Source organism: Hordeum vulgare, chromosome 5H (assembly GCF_904849725.1).
Source record: "Hordeum vulgare subsp. vulgare chromosome 5H, MorexV3_pseudomolecules_assembly, whole genome shotgun sequence".
Taxonomy (NCBI): domain Eukaryota; kingdom Viridiplantae; phylum Streptophyta; class Magnoliopsida; order Poales; family Poaceae; genus Hordeum; species Hordeum vulgare.
The window spans coordinates 263,805,530-263,819,103 of NC_058522.1; the positions used below are offsets into that span (position 1 = coordinate 263,805,530).

The 13,574-nt window shown below is 38.2% G+C and overlaps 1 long non-coding RNA gene across 3 annotated transcripts; it reads left to right on the top strand.

Moving 5' to 3' along the window:
* The first annotated feature begins 7,999 nt into the window (after nt 1–7,999).
* LOC123395319 lies at nt 8,000–9,900 on the top strand. Of its 3 annotated transcripts, none has more exons than XR_006609701.1 (3): nt 8,000–8,092; nt 8,232–9,025; nt 9,632–9,900. It is a non-coding gene; the product is annotated as an uncharacterized LOC123395319 (long non-coding RNA). The 3 variants fall into 3 exon arrangements; XR_006609702.1 differs by having other exon boundaries at nt 8,232–8,820; nt 8,943–9,900; XR_006609700.1 differs by having other exon boundaries at nt 8,232–9,900.
* The last annotated feature ends 3,674 nt before the right edge of the window (nt 9,901–13,574 follow it).

Below are 13,574 nucleotides of genomic sequence, written 5' to 3' on the forward strand. Positions count from 1 at the left end.
AGACACGACTATTCGGGTTGGACACATCCCTTGAATTAATATACTAATTAATTTCTAACACTCCCCCTTGTACAACACCGCTCCTTGAATGTTTCATCGTTGAAAGCTTCTTGCATATAGATCTTCCATCTTGAGAAATCTTCCACATAATCTTGAGAGTCTCCCCCAAAAACCCTGTGGGAAAAATATGAGGAGAATAGAGTAGATATGTTGCTAAAACTCCTTCAAACCCAATGGGAAAAATAAGGAGAAAATGATGCAACATATGATGATCATTGTCTCTTGATAACTCATATGAGAAAAACCTTTGAAGAAGGAGAAAACTCATTGATAAGTTTAGAGAACAATTAATATGTCTTGAGTACTTCCTTTAAAAACCCCGGTAGGGAAAATAGAAAGTATGACATATGATCTTTGAGAAGATATTGCCTCACTAAAAACCATTATGAGAAACTTTGAGAGAAAACTCATAAGGGAAAAGAGTGCAACGTACATGCCATTGAAAACTCCTTTAAAACCCAGTGGGAAAAATACAAGGAGAAAATGATATGGCATATAAAGACACTTGTGTTTATATTATCTCGTTAAAAACCTTTTATGAGAAACCATTATGGAAAAACTCATCAAGGAAAAAAGAGTACAATATATGCAATCTGATGAATGTTAATAGGTTATAGTTTGGGAGATTACTCCCCCTGAACTTTGCAAATATGAAGGATGTCCCATACCAATTCCATTGACATGAACATGAGATTGTGTATAATCTGTTGGATTATAACAGTAGTTTGTTTGCAAATTATTTCCTCACTTTTCTATAATCCGTGAGGCTAAGTAATTTCCGAGCAATGTGATTTATGATATTGCTCTTCATATAACCTATAGGTATTTAGTAACACAAGTGGAAGTATCTTGATAAAACAAATTATGTGATTCTGATGAATCTCAACCACATGATTTTGAGTGTGGTTAACCATTCTACTAAGTTATGCATATTTTGCAATGCCTTTAGATAAAGCAATTATATTAGAATGATAACTGGAAATAACCACTAAAATCCATTTATATGACTTCCATGTGAAGGCTATTCCAGCAAATTCAGTCATTGATATGGCATCATTGGGATCAATTAAAGAGCCAATATCATTAAATCATATCATGGTCATATCTTCTATTTCCTGATGGAAATATCCAAGATTTACTATAATCTTCAGATATAAGATGATATTACTTATATCAACCATATACCTTTTGTTGGGGGTTGCACTCTGAATAAAGATAGCAAATATAGTGTCAGGCCTGACGTAGTTTGCAAGTATATGAGTGCTTTGACATTAGTGATATATAGAACTTCAGGTCCTAGTATCACTTCATTATCACCCCTAGGTATGAATGGATTTGTACCTTATCAAAGGTAGTATGACCATACATGTCTTTTGTTGATATGATATATCCAAATTGAACTTCTCGTATATGTTTGGATATATCTAGACTGACATGTATTCTTGAGAGAATGCTCAAGTTGTAAACTTAAGCTAAATTTGGTTGAATCCAAATTTTCCGTCTTGAGATGATTTTATGTATGTTTAGGTCTTGTAGAGACATTGATGATGAAATCATCATATACACTAAGGTGATGTAAGGAAATAAAATTTTGGTATTCCTTTATTAACACATAAACAATCATCATCCTTTGAATAATCCTGTGAAGAAGGAACTCGTCTAGTTGGTAGTACCATATGATTCACGACTATTTCTAGTCATAGAGTGACTTCTGAAATTTTACACAAATATGTTGCGATTTATTTTGGATTCGGAATTGTAAGCCCTTGAGGGACTTTAATATATATTTCCGAAACAAGTGACCCATATGAGTATGTAGTCACTACATTCATTAACTGCATGGATAATATTATTTGTACTGCCAATGGTATTTATTATCGAAACATAGTTCCACTCATACCAAGAAGGTATGTTACATCATAATTTGATGTCAGGTCTCTGCGTGAACCCTTTTGCTACAAGACTCGCTTTCTCACCACCTCATTGACTTTGTCTATGAATGAGAAGTTTTTAGTATTCCATATGGAAGATACTTATGAGGAGTAGGTATTACTGTGGTAAATACCACTCGTTTGTAGAGCGAGTGCTATTGTTCATTACTTGCTTCCTTTTATGTGAACCAATATGAGTACAAGAGGCACTCTACCATGGATTTTGGTTCAGGGCCCAAAAGGTTTTAGCAATTTTCAGAAGAAATATATGTCGACAAATGTAGACTTATGTTATATGATTCTGAAGGAATCAATGAAATTTGTGGAAATGTATTTAATCCTTTTAACTCCTTGTGATTTCCTACAACAATGGAGTCAAGGTGTTTCGATGTCCCGTCACGAAAACATTTGTGCACATTTATGTCGGGCTTTGGATGATGAGCATCCAGTGAGGTGTCTTTCAACTTGATGTTGAATTACATTTACTGGTTGAGGATTTGATTTCCTCTATTTCCGCGGAAGCATATGCGAGATTATATCTCGTGTGGTCAGATTTCTCCCCCTCTTGCTCTCATTTCGAGAGAAGAGTGGTTTATCAGGTACCTCCACTCTTTCTGACACTTTACTGCAGGAATATAAAATTGAGTGACACCTTTGTCATCAGTAAATGTATGTGGCAGATTTGCAATGTGTTGCAAATATGTGATTCTAAACTTCTTGTTCAGATTCTTTGAGTACGTGGATATAAGGACTGAATGTGAATAACATTCCTAATTTATTTCTTGGCATTCTTTGTGGTACTTATCTCCCCCTAATGCCAGAAATGTCCTTATTGCTGATGCAATCAGCATACGGGCTATGAATAATTTTGATTGACGGGTAAATTGTCATTCCTCACTTAGATCCCTAATATTCTGTGAGAGCCCATTGATGTATGCTGGAGTGGTGATATCAGTATGTAACCGAATTATCGCAGATAGGAAATATTTTGTTGATTTCCACGTAATTACTAAAAGGGGAAAGTCGTATGCTATGCAGTTGGTATGATTTATATCATACTTACGGTGTGTAATGCCGTATTTGTCTAGCATGAGGCTAGTAAATCATGATTCTATAAGTTTGGTCATATTATTAATTTCACTATCTTTGATAAGATATTCAACTAAACCATTTTGGGTATGTACATAAAGTATTATATATAATCAGATATTTCTTGTGAAATGAGTTCAACAAAGTTGTCCATTCGAATGGATTTATCCCTTGTTTAGGATAATTTGCTCTTACTTTGAGAATTTGAGCAATTGATTTAGTTATATCATTCATGGTTTGTGTGACAAGAGACACACCAGAAATCATTTTATAAATGTTTCCATGAGTACCATAAAGTATCTATAAAATACCACACAATGGTTGAGAATGCACATATCTTCTGAATGTGTGCAAGGAATAATGAGTTGGCTCATTTAGAATTGTAAGGTGAGAGTTCCTTAAATTAATTTCCCTTATGGCACATGTGGTGCACATAAAATCTGATGATTTGGGAAATTTTGCAACTTGTTAAGTTGTGACCAATAGAATTGTCAATAATTTTCTAAACAACCCCAAACCTGGATTGTAAGGCTTAAAACCAAATATTTTGTAAGATTTAGAAAATTATTGTGTACGCAACAAAACTGAGTATGAATTGATTCATACATTCAAAATTTATCAAACATGATGTCCAAGAAATAGCATGTTGGACATTATACTACATGTAGTAGTACAACTATAGGTAAACAATATTTTGGGAATAATCGGGATATTACATGAGGTCTCCCATATTACTGGAAAAAAATTTGAATTATGCAAACATATCATAGGCGCAAACGAATTGATCATTCTTTTATTGCACTATATTTTTGGTTCTCCTTCTGATGAAGATCCGAGAACATCATTTACCAGAATAGATTCTGGTCGTATGTTTGCAAATTTTCAAATATCCCCATAAACTTATTTGCCTTTTAATAAATTCATGGTGTGGTTTGACCATATGTTTGAGGGTTTGGTAATCATATGTACGATATTTATGTAACCACACATTTGACAAACTTGAGAGTTGTCTTTGTGATCATTTGAAAATGATCAATTCCCAATTAAAAGGTAATTCTGACATCGATTGTCTTTAGCCTCCACTTTACTTTGAATTCTTCATGGTTCTATTTTGTGAAATGTGACTTGCTAATCAATACTAGCAAATATTTGAAATAATGGTATAGCACCTGTTGGGTGAATATGATGAGTTTAAGAAATAACATGTTTCTTTACCATGAAAATGGTAATACCATCATAAGGAGATGTAAAGTGTATCAAGGGCTTTTCAACCTGATCTGCATATGAAAATGTCAGATCATGAGATCTCAACTTCAAGTTGATTTTATAATTACCAAAATTGTAAGTTGTGATAGACTTGAGGTCTTGGAAAATTATTGGGTGATCATTCCAAAATGTGCTCGGGGCAGCATGTTTCTCTTAAGGAAAATATTCAAGGTGAATAAATATTCATCCATTATGTACTTAGTTTGAGAACTAAGTGAAGTTGGTGAGAGATGAAATACATATGATCATACTTAGCTATTAAGAGAATAGCCATGACACATATTCCGAAGGTGGAGTTATAGTGGCAATAATACCTCGGGTGGATACAATGACTGATGTCGTAAATCATCTTACAATAAATAATCTCACCTAACATGTACTTACTGTATTTGAAAATGTGAGCCATGCGTTACTTGAAAATGCTAATGCATTTATTTAATTTACTTCTAGGAGTAAGTGGCATCTATAAATAAATGATTTGTTTGAGAACAATCATGGCCAAGGTGATCCTTAATGAACCTGGGTGTATCCTTCAATACAACACATCATTGCTAATGTTTTGGATGTCATTCTTGAGGAAGTATGTGACTTTAGAGTCCTTGCCAAAACGTATAGACTTTGCATGTTTAACATTGGTTAATCACTATGAAAGTATCATCACAATGTCACATTGACATTGCAGAAGTCCTTGGGAACACTTGCTATAAATTATAGTATTCATCTTGATGGACGAACGACACTATAATTAGAAATAGCGACGTAGGCTCGACTGCCATGTATGTTACCAATGTAATAGAAGGTAATAACAAGTAAATGCAAACATTTATGTAGTTCCCTATGACATATTCAAGCAAAATGAGGCTTGATTAGTCGATATTAGCACAAAAATACCATTTTGGCATATAGCAAGTGTGCAAAACAATATTTACTATGAGAGTAAATCATTTAGTGAACAACAACGAATGCTTCTGAGGAGCAAATTCTAGTACGGCTGATGCCTTATAGCCATATGTGTAGACCTCAATTTATATAGGATAACACTTTGAAGATAAGCACCAATATGGTGTAGATCTCGCAGTAATAGAAAACATAGTCTGGCCATTGTCAGTAGATGTTCATAATTCTATTACCTTATGTTATGCTATTTTTAAGAAAATCACTTTGAAGGTAGTCATCTGTCAGAATGACATGATGTAGACCTTGCAGTAATAATGCATAGTCTGCAAAATTTTGCAGTAGATGCGAGTATTACCTTATGATATCTTGAGGTAGTCACATATTAAATTTGAAAGAGCACTTTAAAGGTAGTCATCTTGTTAGTGATAAGATGTAGACCTCACAGTAGTGGTGGATAATCTGCAAATGATCGAGTAAATGCCACCAATACCTTGTGGTTCACAAATAAATTTTGAGATAATCACTTAATATAGTGGGGTTTTTATAACTCAACTGAATTAATATAAATTTGCAAAAGAAAATTAATTCCAATTGCAAATATAGTTGTTATAAACATAGTTGCATGTTATGGGATTGCATAAGGCAAACATATTGAATGTAGAAAAATATGGTCCAGCAAGTGAGCAAAATATTATTTTGCCCTAATGATATTTCAATAGGTCTGAAACAGAGTTAATGCTGCTGGAACTATTGTTAGATGAATAATTTGCTACAGTAAAAAGGCTGAACTGTAATAGCATTAAGCAAATATAGCTTGAGTTGCTTGTGGCCCAAACCGCTTCCACAAGCTAACACGCTAGAAAAAGGAATAAGTAGTGTGTTGGTGGCAGGGATGTGTGCACATGGGCCTAATTAGTACTGTACTCCATGATCCCAGCCACTTTACCACACGAGCGCTCATGCGGGCGGCAGCATTACTAGTGGCCGAACGGATAAGGAGATAAAATGACCCATCGTCTAAATCCCCAATGCGAGACCGCACGAGAAACTCCCATGGCCGCTCGCCGCACCACCATCGATTGAAGGAGCTCCCGCGGTTCTATTCCTTGTCGGAGAAGACGCTGGGAAGGTGAGTGCCGGGTGCGACGCCGTGGAGGGGCCGTCCGCGAGTCCGAGCACTCCTGGCCAGAGGAGGAGGGCACACCACGTACGCGTGCATCGGGCAGAAGACCGGCGTCGCCGGGCTAGGGCCTGCGCCTCAGGCTGCTAGCGTTCCGACGGCCTGGTCGGGAGGATCGAGGTCGCGCCGCACAGGAGTGCTGGGCTGCTGGCTGTCGGTCGACGTCGTCCGTGTCGAGACGGCTGCGTCGTCAGGCCGAGTTGGAGGCTGCGCCGCGCGTGCCCGGCACCAACGTTCGTGGAATGGCCGCGCCTGGTGCTTGACGCGCGTGCGCCGGAGGGCACAGTCGCTGGCGGTGCTCTGGCCATCGGATACCGATGGGAGCCACGGGCTCGACCGACGCCGTGCTTCACAACGAGGCCCGAAGTCAACGGCTGCGCCGAGGACGTCGTCTCCGGCGCGCTGCAGAGGGCCACACCACGGGGAGCCGTGCAAGAGGGACGTCAATGGGGAGAGACATCACGGCCGAAGCCGCAACGGTAGGTGAGGTCGCTCGAAGTCGGCGTCGAAGGCAATCCTTTGGTTCTCCGTTCTTAGAATTTTGTGGCCTCGATGCTCTCGGTTGAGAAAAGTGCTGGTAACGTGTTAGAGTAAAACGAGATTGAATGAAAGTAATGGACGATCAGTCTTTATTTCTATTGATTCTTAAGTTTATATACATCTGGAAGATGTGCGAAGAAGAGGTGTCTGTTAGCAATGGAGAGAGAGAGGAGACACGACTATTCGGGTTGGACACATCCCTTGAATTAATATACTAATTAATTTCTAACACTGTTTTCAGCTTTTATGGTATGCTTTTGGATCTTGCCACGTCTCCATGCGGTTTCTAGATCCCACCGCTTTGACCAGCCAGAAGATATTTTCTTCCTTCACCAATCCTTTGCGTTGCGGTCACCTCAACCTCTCCTTCTTCTCCTTGTGCCCCCTCTGTTTCCCACCTCGGCCTGCCGTCAATCCACCGCGGCCGTCACCTTCGCTTCCATCAAAACATCAGATAAGCGTCCGCTACCCGCTCCTCAATCCCTGCCCGCAGCGCCCTCGACGGTCTGCCTCCCTCGCTGGCGCTGGACGGGGGATTGGGAGGGGAAATAGGAATCCCCACGACAGGAAGCACATGAGGAGGTGAATGCAAGCCATGACAGCGGCCACGCACGGGAGGGTGGAGGGGCACATGCGGATGCTGGTAGCGCACACCTCGGGTGCCGTAGGTCTTTCTCTGTACTTGCGACAGGCTGCTGCAGGATGAGGGTCGACGGTCCGAGAGGTCGAACTGCGCTCCATTTAGCGCCGCCATCAAGCATAGCATCGCAAGGTCCATAGCCATATACTCATAACATGTTCTGCTCCATGTGCACACTTATCTGTGTTTTGCATCCTCATCCTCTGTTTAATTCTGTCTGCATCATGTTGCCTGCAAAGTGTGTGCTGAAATGTTTCTTTCTCCTTGATTTTCTATTCTTGATGGAAACAGTAGCAGGAAATTACGGTGAGTTTGCCCCAGCAGTAAGACCACATCAGCTCAGGGCGTCATGAAAAGCCTAAGAATCGGTTGTTCTCTACCATACATAGTAGGCCTAGAGGTTGCAGCCAGTCTGCCCTGTAGCTGTATTGCCGGATGGATGGACCGGTTGCTTACAACACGGTCCAATGGCCTAATGCTTACGTCGAGGTATGTGGTTCAATACCATGTTTAGTTTTGTAGTGCTTAAGTCTGATTCTCCTTTTCCGTGGATACAAAATAGTATTATATCCCTACTGATATGTACGCATAATGATGAATCACATATTTATATGTTTAGTTTTTCCAGATTTGTTGCACACGGTGGAATCTGGGAGCATCACTCTCCTTGAGTGGAATCACAGTGGCCAGATTATAGATCGCACAAGCTGTTGGTGATCTTTTCCTTTTGATTTCTAAATCTCTGGGTTATAGGTCAACTCCCACTTTGTAGACTTTATCTTTTGTGGCTCCAGAAATTCTTTATTCACCTGTATGCTTTCTTTTGCAAGTTGCATTCGCAACCTCTAATAGCAAATTAATGAGTACATGATCTGGTTCTGCTTTAGTACCCTCAAATTGTACATTCACTTAGATGCCTATTGAATAATGATTGCTTCATCTTCTTATATCATTTGCCTTTCAAATTGTGCTTCACAAATAGTAGTAAAAAAAGACTACCATTTACTCAGACCATGCTTTCAATTCCACGCCTACTGACTAATGATTGCTTCTTCAGGCATGGAAATCCCTGTGCTGGCGGTGCTTGCAAATATTTAAAGCCATTCAATATGTGATGTAAGGTGCAGGGGAGTATGCACGTCCCCATTGGCAGAGATCCCCGCTTTTGAACTTTTTGGTTTAAAATTCAGATCTCTCGAGTTCAGTAAAATTCAGTGGTAAAGAAAGTCATACGATGTACAATTTTTTAGTATAAATCTTTGTTGGAAAAAAATCAGTTAGTACAGAAGGAATATATCGTGCTTTTTGTTATAACAATGTTTATGGTATTTTGTTGCAGAGAATAAAGGGGTTGTAAGATATGTGGCATAACGCAATACATATAACAAACAATGAAATCTTGGCTAAAGAGTTGAGACACATGTATGTAGACTTATTTTCTTCCCTGTAGAATAATAGCTTTTATAAGCTAATAAGGATGTTAGATTCATATGAGATTACCTTTTGGCCAGATTTTAATGATTTATATTTTCCTGTGTTTTTCTCTCGGTTATGATTGCTCCTCCCAATTGCATTGATGATTATAGGTGAAATGAAATTAAACGCTAGGTTGTGTGAAACGACAATGATGGATTCATTGCTGTAGTTGATGTGAAGTTCATCAAGTGGTAGTCTAATGTGATTTATCCTCCATATACATGTCAACTAACTCTCCTATTTCATAGCATAGACATTCTGCTGTACACTGCAGTATATTGCTTCTGTCAAACTGAAAAACATACATACTTCAATAAAAAATAATTTCCAGTGACTCCAGTATCAGGTGAAATCTTGATTCCATAGTTGGGTGTGGCTTGAAAACTCATTCATGAATAGCAGTATATTTACTATTGGAAAGATTACAATGGATTGTACATTTCCTCAAGCTATAGTGCGACGGCTACTTCTCATCGGAATTCCTGCTGGAAGCATAAAGTTCAGTACTGGTGAAAAGGTTTCTTGGTACTGATCTGAGTATTATTTTTGCAGTTTTTTAGCCGTGGTGTATGAGGCTTGAAGGCTTCTTCACAAGATTGTAGAAGGGCCTGAATTTATTAATGATAGAAATTAAATGCTCCCATAATTGTTCAAGGATTCCTCCGTAGTATCATTGCTCTCAGAGCTAAGAACCTTACTTTGTTATTGAAGTGAGAATGTTTTATCTCTTGAATTAATGCCGATGAAGAATTGTAATTCTGATATTATTTATAAATGCATTCGAAGATTATCTATTAATGAAATTGGTGGACTTCTGCTTCTTGAATTGTTGTCATGCAGTGATGAACTGTATCAGTTGGCGACTTCTTGGCTGTCATAACTTTTTAGTTATCACTTATTGAAAATGTTCAAACGATACATTTGCCACAATGAATAAAAAGCATGTACAAAGGCTTGCATCCAACCAAAAAATACTACACAAGGAGATAAAAGAAACAATTGGTCGAACAAAACTATCACTCCCACTCCAACGAATCAAACGGGCTCTCTTACGGGTGCGGCGGCACGACACTAGTATAAAACTATGTAACTCATGTGACGCCTCACACCGGTCCAACAATCATCACTTGAACATGTCGTTGAGCTGCATGCATCTGACGCCATGTCTCAGTTCAAGCTTATCCTTATCCTCCTAAAATGTATGAAAAATCATTTTTTTGCGGAAATATGAAAAATCATGAAACTTGATGAAGATAGTTTTGAACTTTTGGGTTTTCTGGTCAAATATTTCTTTATCATCTTGTCCGTAGTGTTGTAGAAGCCATACTTATATTTCAAATAACAATAGGTAAATTTACAAGCTTGCTTTAATTATTTTAAACCGACCTAAAAATTTGTAGAAGCTCGCTCTTCTCTATTCTAAAAGTTCGCCCAAATTATTGGATGCCCACCTATATGATCTTGTAAATTTGTCTTACTTTTGGAAATAGATCCTGCTAGCAACCCAACATAGTCATAGAGGAAAGTAATAACTATGCTTTTCTTGGGTTACTACTAAATTACATTTTTACTTAATTAAGCGCTCTCCATTGGGGGGCATTTATAATTAACTATCTTATATATGACATTTGATCTACACATCCGCACTTCTGAAATCAATGGATTTTGGATGCACTTGCACAGTTCAGCAATTTTTATTTCTAAAACATATTCTAGGATTTTTATTAAATGTATTTTCCACATAGACTTAATATTTTTTGACACTGATTGTCTTAATATTTTTTGTAAACATTTTGTGCATGTCACATACAGATTCAACAGTATATGTGTAGGAGTGATTTAAGTACATGCATGATAGGTATAGTACACGCATATGTGCATATATGCATTGTGCTTATCTTTATGGTGATTTTAGGATTAAAAAAGTAGTTCACATACTGAATGCATGTACGCAAAACATACTTACCTACTTAGTTGTGTCACGCATGCATGGGTACGTTCATTAGTTCGATCCCCGGAAAAAATAGGTAGGTGATCTTACCTTGGACGTTTCCTAGCGTGACATATATGGACTCTTGGCTGACGCAAACTTTTTGGAATCATACGGACTGCCACAAAAAAAAAAATTGAATAAGGGAAAGTCCAAAGGGAGGAAGACTCGTGCGTGGCATTGGGGAGCATGTTTCCTCTTTCATCTGATGGCTATGAACGCATTATATATTAACTAGCAAAAGGTCCGTGCGTTGCAACGGGAGAAAAAATACTACATGCTTTTAATCTTTTTATAATCATTTTGATTTATTAAAATAATGATGGAGCGCGGGTTGAATAATAAAAATTACAAGGGCTTTTTTATAAAAATGCCGCGGTGGGTTTTCCGACGGAAGCAATAACCTTTTTATTATTATTAGGTATAGATATAGATATAGATATAGATTGGACGGTTGAAAATTCTTACCTTTTTGAATTAACATGGTGTCTCATATGGTGCTTCCAGTTAGTAAATATAAAGATCATGAGTAAACATGTTTATGATAACAATTAGAGATCATATTTTTTCATGCCATGCTTAAATTGACAGGAGTTGATAATGATTTACCTTGTGTGTCAACATGCATTAAAATAGTTATGATGTGGTATAGTAGTATGGTATTTCCCTCTCAGTAATTCGTGTGGTTTGACTTGGCTCATGTGCAAACAGATAGTTAATTAAAAACCAATGCTGCGAGCATGATATTTAAATTCAGAGTGTATATATCTTACTCATCCTAATATACAATGTTAATTATTCGCAATGCATGTTCATGTCCGTTGTTTCTCCCTAGCTAGTCGCTTCCCAACCTTTTGCTAGCATGCACCAGTACTAAGCGGGAATGCTGCTTGTGCATCCATATCCTTAAAACCAAGTTATTCCACGCGAGTCCAGCATACCTACATATATGTGGTATTACCCTGCCGTTTCAAGTAAATTTGCATGTGCCTCCTCTAAATATTCAAACAAACCTCTGTTTTGTGCACTCGTACCTCTCATCGAGTGACAGGGCAATGAATATCGTCCATGCTAAGTAAATTAGTCTCACGACCGACATTTATTCGCCATCATTGCACGAGAGAGACTGGTAACAAGGATGCCCAGTCCTGCTTAATCAAAATTGAATTAAAACAAAAATCCTGGGGATAGTTGATATGTTGGCGGGCACCCGTGAATTTTTCTAGCCATGGTTGTGTATGGATGGTGTATAGGAGTAAAAGTTTACAATTCTATTTGGGAACCACCAATAATGAGTTTAGCATGGAAGATACTGAAAACTATGTTGTAACATTGCTAGTAAAAACACCACTAAAAAACTATAATTTCGATCATGCTTTAAAACTTGAGCTCTGGCACCTCCGCAAATCATTGCTTCCCTTTACAAAGGGCCTATATATTTACTTTTATGTTGAGTCATTACCCTCTTACCTACACCATGAGAGTGGAGAGCACTATTGTCATTTTTATGCATTGAATCTAGTCAATGTTGGATATGAGTATGCTTAGGATCTTTTCTATTCTGAATTATAATATTTAGTCACTGCTTGAATATTAGAGGAGTTGTACATTTATGTTTTGTGGTCATAGAAAGGGCTAGCGAGATACCATCCCACCACATTATATCATGATTTCTTTGACAAAGTGTTGGCATGTGAGATATCTTATTATTACTTGCAAGTTGATTATGTATTGCCATGATTGAATATGATGCTTAATTGTTATCATGGATGTGATTATTTATGATTTAAGCTGAAAACTTGAACACTAGATAAGCATATGTATAATCACAAGAACAAAAGAGTTTGTAAATGTTTTCTCTATCATTTTCAGTTTATCAACTAAATTGCTTGAGGACAAGCAATGAGTTAAGTTTGGGGGAGTTGATATGCCTCCAACATATCTTCTTTTCTAAACACGTTTTCTCTCGTTTTGACCTCCGAGTAGCATGATTTGAGTGAAACTAACCCGGACCTGCGTTGTTTTCAGCACAAGTACATTGGTGTTATTTTTGTGTAGAAATAGAAGTTCTCGGAATAGAACAAAACTTTTTATGAATTATTTCTCGTATTTATGGTGAATTATGGAGCATTGACTTGCCGGACAAACGCTTCCACGGGGCCACAAGCCAACAGGGCGTGACCACCCTCTCACGCCGCGCCCTAATGGCTTGCGGGGCCCACGTAGCTCCTCTGACCCTAATTCCAGTCCTATAAAATCACATCTTCGGAGAGAGAAGTTTTCATTGTGTTTCACAGAACGGAGCCGCCGCCACCTCCTGTTCTTCCTTCGAAGGGCTGATGTGGAGTCCGTTTGGGGCTCCGGGGAGGGGGATTCATCGTCGTTGTCATCACCAACCCTTATTCATCAACACTGCCGTGATGCTCACCACCAGGAGTGAGTAATTCCTTTGTAGGCTTGCTGGACGGTGGCAGGATTGGATGTGATAGATCATGTAATCGAGTT